Source organism: Acomys russatus, chromosome 5 (assembly GCF_903995435.1).
Source record: "Acomys russatus chromosome 5, mAcoRus1.1, whole genome shotgun sequence".
NCBI classification, from domain to species: domain Eukaryota; kingdom Metazoa; phylum Chordata; class Mammalia; order Rodentia; family Muridae; genus Acomys; species Acomys russatus.
Window position 1 is genome coordinate 44,326,154 of NC_067141.1, and position 7,820 is coordinate 44,333,973.

Genomic DNA, 7,820 nt, shown 5'->3' on the forward strand with positions numbered 1-7,820 from the left:
TGGTTGTAAGCAAGAAAAGGGGCACAGCAGATGTGTCAGTGAAAACCTGTCCTGATTCTTCAAACTTAAATTGCTTTTAGAAAATGTAAAATCGGGAGGCTCAATTAATCTTAACAATATGTCACAGAGCAGAAAGATTTCCCCGGGCTGAAAATCTCTGCACACGAAGAATTCAGAAGGAAAAATGAACACACTAAGGAAGATGAAGACGATGACTTGTTCCCACAGAGGAAGACGATTTTTTCTTCCTCTCTTTTAAAATGAGACAGACAGGGTCTGACCATTTAGCCCAAGCTGGCCTCAAACTTGTGATCTGTCTACCTTCCACATGCTGGGATTACAGGTGTTCACCCCTACACCCATCTTATCTTAACCTTAAAGTAGTATTTCGATTCAAAACCATGCAGTCCACAGGGGCATATTACTGGGCACAAACAAACTACCTTTCTTTCATGAAGCACACATTTCATAATTTGCACAGATATTTCCCATATATTCTAGCTATACCAAGTGACAAATTATATTTATTTTTATTTTACCGAATTTTAAACTTTGGTGTGTATGTGTGTTCCCTTGCATGCAAGTGCATGTGCATGTGTGTGCATGACTGAAAGCCGAAGGAAGGACATAGAATGCCCTATAATATCATTCTCTGACTTCCCCCAATAAGACAAAGTCTCTCATTGAACCCGGAGCTTGCTGTCCCCTCTCCCTTCCCAGTTATGTTGGCTGTCCAGCAAGCCCTAATGACCCTGACCCTCCCATCCCTTACCGAGCTCTCCAGCCCCTACTGCCAGTGCTGCACTTACTGGTGTATGCAGTGACATCAGGCTTTTTTACGGGTGCAGGAGAACTGAACTCAGATCCTCAGGCTTGTGCAGCGAGGGCTCTTTCCCGCTGAGCCATCTCCCCAATCCCTTATTTTACTAAAGTTTAATGTACTCAGGACTGCATATCAGATTATTTTCTGTTATCATAAAGTGATGGTGTTTGTTTTTTATTTTATTGACACCTTTACAAGCAGTAAACAAAAAAAATTTTTTTTAAAGAATACAATCCACTGAGGTTTGTGGTCATAAACAGTGACTGAATTTTAGCAAAGCGTTCTGGGCACCTCTTGAGATGATCATACAGAGTTTTCTATTTTAGTCCACTTAATATGCAGAAAGGTTCTCTGATTTCAAGCCAAGCTTCCACTCCTTGATGGACTCAACTTGGTCATGATATTTGCTAGTACCCTGAGTCTATCTGATGGTATACTGTTGAAAGGCTTTCTATCAGCAGCCATTAGAAAGATCGATCTGCAGTGCACACGTCCATACATACATTCCTTGCCAATTGTTGGTATTCGAATTATTTTGACATACTAACAACACTTGAAAATCTTTTTCAGTACGGTCAGAAAAAGTACAATGGAGATGCATGCTTGGTACTACAGAAGCCACAGCTGGGGAGCTCACAGGCCAAGAGTGAATCTACTACTTTTTTTTTTTTTTTTTTTTAAACAAAGCAGATAGAGTATCAAACAGCCCTAGAGTTGTACCTTGGTACTCATAGATTAATATAGCTCTGAGTTCTCATCAAAGAAGGACGTATGTGGACAGTGGTTAACACAGAAACTCACAACGATTCAAAGAGCGAAGAGAATAAGTGTCTGTGGCATGCTCAGCCACAAGGCGGACATCTATGTCCCATGGCCACTTCTCAAGGCCCAGGGACCTCTGAGGAAGAGAGGTAAGAGACACTGTCTGAGACAGGAGGGGAGGACTGGAGCGAAATAGTGTCTTCTAGAGGTGACAGATCCACTGCACTCAAGAACTCACACCAGCTGTGGCTGCGTGCACATGACCTGCACCAGATCACTTAACATCCCAACCTGGGACAGCTAGGGGCTCCAGTCCAGACGAGAACTGTTGACAGTTGGTGGCTTCTGAGAAAGGAGGAGTTGGTTTTCTTTAGGGGTGTGGCCCCTGGTAAGCCAACTAAGGTCCAGTGGACAGCTCCAAACCTGTGAGTTGCCAGGTAGTGAAAACTGAACTGAGTGGACTATTTTTAAAAGCAGGCAGGAGGGGGACACAAAGCTGGAGGGGCCAGGGAGTGAGAACGGATCTTGGAGGAGTTAGAGGTTAGAGTAGATGGCGAATATGATCAGAATACAAAATTCTCAAAAATAATAATAAAAGTATATTAGCTGGGTGCGGTGGCGCACATCTGTAATCCCAGCACTCTAGCAGGCAGAGGTAGGCAGATCTTCATGAGTTCGAGGCCAACCTCGAGGTCTTCAAAGTAAGTCCAGGACAGCCAGGGCTACACAGAGAAATTCTGTCTTGATACTTCCTCCCCATATATATTTTAAAAGGTGAAGTAGTAACATGACCATTCTCTGATTTTTGCAGGAAAGTTCTAGTAGTGTATTCCCCATTCCTCAAACTCCTATAAGGAGTGTCATTGCCTCTTGAATATCAGGAGGTTTTATTGAACCAGCTGGGTCTTGTTACCTTTCAATAACTGTTTCATTTCCTTAGCGGCTGAGGGTTAGTGTCCTCTTTCTTCTGGCTATCACTCTAATAAAATTAAATGCTCCTAGAAATACAGATCACTAGCCGTCGGCACAGTGGCTCACAAGGTAGCTCTCAGTATCTTTTGGCCACTTCTCTTCCTGAAGGCCAGGATCCTGGGCCTTGAGCACACTCAGCAAGTGTTTACTCACTGATGAGATTCCTATCCTACTTCTCCTTTTATTAAAAATTAACTTTTAGGATAGCAGATAAAACTAATGGGTTTCATGATGTCATCTTCATATGTACCATGCTGTGATAGCCTCTTCTCAATTGTCTCCCTGCTCCAGCCCTCTGCGCTTTTCTCCTCCTCTAAAAAACGCTCTTACCTTGTTCAATTTCACTCTGATACGAAGGGTATTTTGGGTATTTTTTTTTTTAATGAGATAACTTGCCAACTCCTGCCTACAATATCCAGTTCTTTGTTAATAACTGTGAAGCATATTGCACACTTGTCAACTATCACATTAATAAGTAACTATTGCTCTTTCTAGAAAGGCTACACATACAAACTCTTAAGTTAATGGCTTTCGCCCAACATAGTTAGTTGGTTACAGGACAACAGTGATTGCAAAAACATTAATGATGCAATTCACGATATGGTTTTTCCATCTTACAGTATATGTTCCATCAGATGTAGTGTTGGCAAGGCATGAGCTGGCCATGTGAAACCCTCTGGACCACTGCACAGGTCACAATGTGTTTACAGCTTTCCCAACTTTGCCAAATGTGCTGCGGATTGCTCCACTATGCTTGCGGTCCACCATGGTCATTCTGACTATAGGCCTCACCTCCTAAGACTCCATCAACACACTTTGACTCCATTATGTGCTTTTATCAGCGATAAAGCTGACCTTGCAGCAGGGGAGGTGGTGCCCCTCCACGGTTTCTTTGGCTGTGAGATATTTGTTATTTGTACAAACATTTGTAAACACACAGGAAGTAACAGATGAAAGTTACCAATAATCTCATCACTCAGAGATATGTCTATGAACGCTCTGGGTGTTCATCTTTCTCTATGCCTGTCTGTTTTTAATACATACAATGCTCATTAACTTGCAGCTTCCATATTATCAGCTGTGAACGCCTTTTTCATAGTAACACAGACTTATACCTTCAATTTCAATGTATGTGAAGTATGATTATATCATGGACTTCTTATGACATTGACAGTAGATACCCACAAATCTCACTGCTTCTCCTTTACAATACCACATTTTTCCTTCAAAGCCTCACTCTATGTAGCTACAAGGCATCCGATAAATAAGAAAACCAAACTCCTATGTATGTATTGATAAAAATCTAAGGTATTTCCAACATTTGATATAATGACCATTATCACACTCCATAACTAATCCAATTATTTTCTCAAACTAAATTCCTTAGTTCAGAACATCTAGATCAGAGATAAGCAACCCCACAGCTTGGCAAAAGTCCTTGAGGAAGCCCATAGAAGCAACGTCCCAGAGACCTGGGAGCGCTTGCTCACTGCGTTCACTTCAGCCTTGGCACTCCCATTCTTCTAAGAGCTAAATGATACAAACAGTGCTTAAAAAAAAAAAAAAAAGTTGGCACTTTTACTGTGCATTTTCGAGAATTACTGTAGCACATTTTCCTGAGGTGCTCCTTGTTCCTTCCCAGCAAGTCAGCAAAGCACTCTACAGGACTGCTTAGTATCTTCCTATATGCAAGACAGCCAGAATAAATTCCATCTGTTGCTTAAATCTCAAGTCCTCTTTCGCTGCAGAATTATAAAACAAAACCATGCCGAGTACTTTTAAAAGACAGGTCTGGCACTACTGCAGAGCCTTACTTGAAAGAGAAAGGAGGACACCAATAAGGATCCAGATTGAGTCTGTTTTGTTACAGCACAGAACTGCGCGCGGCATGGTCACACTTGCACATCCTCAGCGTAAGCATTTGTTCAACATGTCATTATAACAGACTCTCATCTCCAGCTGCCCCAGGGAACCTACTGTTACAGTGACGCCAATGATAAGCTCTGTTTCATCACAATGCCAACATCTGTACCACTAGAAGCATCAAAAAACGAAAAACAAAAAAAAAAAAAAAAAAAAACCCAGAATCAGCTTTGCTCAGATATTTCATTTTAAAACATGCCTTTTGTTATGAACAATTGAGACTGATTTCCTTAGAGCAACCCATGACGAATGCTCACAAAAAAAAAAAAAAAAAAAAAAAAAAGCCAGTTAAGAACAAATGACCTGCAAGCGAATTCAAGATAATGAGCAGGCACTGTAACATTCCATTAAAGCATTTTTTGGTTGAAATGCTTAAGAACAAATGGCCAGAATGCATATCCCAAAGGCAGAGAATTAGCATGGGCTTTCTAGACTTCTAAAAAGTCTAGTTTTATTTTAAAATAGCATGCGTTATACTTTAAATCTCCAGCACTTTAGTAAAAATTACCAAATAAATCACGTTTAGACTTTCAAGCATAAGAATCAAACATTCTGGTTATGTTCAGGTTTATAGTTCCGAGATATGACTAGGACCACAGGACAGAGATGAGGACAAAAGGTTCAACTTTACCGGACATAGGCCAAATCCTTCAGATCTGCCAACACTATTACTTGTTGTTTTGATAATATCTGTCTTTATAGCCTTTGATAGAACATACAGGTAACTTTAAAGTCTTGAATGGTAATTACGATTGAGTGATGGAAATGTTTATATTCCTGAACCTAACGGGAAGATTCCCAATTCTAGAGGCCTAAATCTAGTGCCTTGAAAAGCTGTTTACTGTTATAAACAAATACAGCTACTTAACAAGAAAAAGCATTGTCTCCCAACTCAATCATTAAACTACAGGTTCCTAAACACAGTGATGTAAAACTATGGTGTAAATGATAATTAGAACGACAGTTTGGAGCCTGGCATATTGGCACACATCTTTAATCCCAGCATGGAGTAGACAGATGCAAGCAGATCTCTCTCTCTCTCTCTCTCTCTCTCTCTCTCTCTCTCTCTCTCTCTCTCTCTCTCTCTCTCTCTCTCTCTCTCTCGTTCCAAATTAGCTAGAGTTACAGTGAGACTCTGTCTCAAAAGTAAAATTAATGCAAGATGATATTAGAAATGGAAAGGTGTTTTACGTAATTAATAAAAGTAGGTATTCATTCACAGAAGTGGGCTTACGTAACTAGACATTCCCCAAAGTGTGCCATAAATTAGCTGCCAAAATCAAAGGACAAACAAATGCTATAGAGATCATTCCTTTCTTTCTTTCTTTTTTGTTTTTTTTTTTGGTGGGTTTTTTTTTTTGTTTTGTTTTGTTTTGTTTTGGTTTTGGTTTTTCGAGACAGGGTTTCTCTGGCTGTCCTGTACTTGCTTTGTAGACCAGGCTGGCCTCAAACTCACAGCAATCTGCTGGCTTCTGCCTCTGCCTCCGAGTGCTGGGAGGAAAGGTGTGCGCCACAACGCCCAGCTGAGACCATTTCTTATTGAGATGAAAATAAACCTTAAAATATCTTCAAGAGCAACCAGCACCTTAAAGAGAATCACAAGAAAGTAGGAAGCTATGCCCCGCTCCCACCCCTCATGCCCCCACCCCTTATGCCCCCACCCCTCACGCCCCTACCCCTAAAGCCCCTATCCCTAATGCCCCCTCCCCTCATGCCGAAGCAAGGGATGAGCCAGAGGCAATGCTTACAAAAAAGTAACTGGACATTGTAAAGTCAAAAGACTAGATGTCTGTAAAAGGAAACAGTAGGAATAGGCAGAGTGCCACCAGCATTCCCAGAGGAAATCTGGGCCAGCAGTGAACAGGGTCTGGCTGACAGGGACTAGTGAGCAGAGCTGATGCCTGGAGGCAGCAACACAGGAGACAGCAGCCCTCCAGCACTTCACCCACATTTGTCCCGTGCTCCCATCCTTCCCTCAGAAGCCACCGGATGGTAGGCACAGGCTCTAGGTTTACCAGTGCTCAGGAAGAAACCAAACCAGTCTGCCATAACCGTTACAGCTGATGGTTCTGTTCTGAGCACAAACAGATAAAAACGGCATTTGTCTTCCCCAGTCTCTGATGGTCCACCAGGGTTTCATCAATTTTGCAACATTCATGACATAATGTTTGTAAATCTACAAAGCTTCAGTTTGCATCTCAAAAACAAACAACAAAAGCCCTTTAACAATGTCCCTAGACAACAGTATCATATCAACACTCACTGGCACGGGCACTGCAGACTTGGCCTATCTTTTTTTTTTTTCAACCTTGCATAATGAGATTGTGATTATCCCTGTCATCAGTGGCTGCTGACACGCACTGCCTGCCCTGTCTGAGACATTTTACTTATGATAGCTCATCTAAAACTCCCAATACCTGTTTTCCTGAGTCAGAGCAGAAAGGGTCGATGGTCTGCGCCCTGCCCCTGCACCCTTTATTGTCACTTGAATCACATGTGGCACACTTGGGTCACAATGGTACATAGTGAGTCCTATGCTGCTCTGGATTTCACATCCATAAACTCAACCAATTACAGATGTAAAAAGAAAAAAAGGGGGAGGGGGGAAGCTGGGCCCTTATTCAATAGTTTGAACTTCTTGTTTTTGTTTTTTGTTTTTGGTTGTTGTTGTTTGTTTCTTTTCTCGTTTTCCAAACAATGCAGTACCACAACTGTTTACATGGCATTTCCAGGGCATCCTAAAGATGGTTTCAAATATGCAGGAGGATGTGACTGGTTCACAGGCAAAGACTTTGCTATTTATAGGTTCAGGGCCTTGACCATTCACCACTTTTGGTGTCCTCTGGAGATTCAGGAAACAACCTCCAATGATACAATCCAAGGCTGAGTCCACAGTTCTCACAGTGCAGGAAGCTTTTGCACGCTGCTCTATTCCTCTGCCCAGACCGCTAGATTGGCCAAGGAAGCCATTGGTTTTATTTCTCATTTGGCCATCACCTGTAGATCTTTAAGACTTGGCTCCGGCGGCTCACCTACCCTCCAAGAACCTTTTCCGGTGCCCCAGCATCGCCGAGAGTCAGATACTCCCACCTCTGTTCCTGTTCCCACAGACGCCTAGTCACAGGACACAGAATTGTGAATCTGTGTGGGAGTCTGTTCCTTCCTGAGCTGCTGGCCTTCTCCTGGGAAAGGCGGGCCTGCAGGGTAAGGGTTGCCCTTGCTGGGTAAGGTGATTTGCACAGACTAAGGAGTGATGACGCATCCTCACCTCACAAGTTGCAGAATGTGATGTCAGAGTGCTTGTTGCATTCCAAAGGTCCTGGTACTGAGTATGTGCCCA

The 7,820-nt window shown here is 42.4% G+C and overlaps 1 pseudogene; it reads right to left on the reverse strand.

The window, feature by feature from the left end:
• Positions 1 to 2,936: 2,936 nt before the first annotated feature.
• On the reverse strand, positions 2,937 to 7,547 carry LOC127189856 (dynein light chain Tctex-type 3-like; annotated as a pseudogene).
• Positions 7,548 to 7,820: the final 273 nt, after the last annotated feature.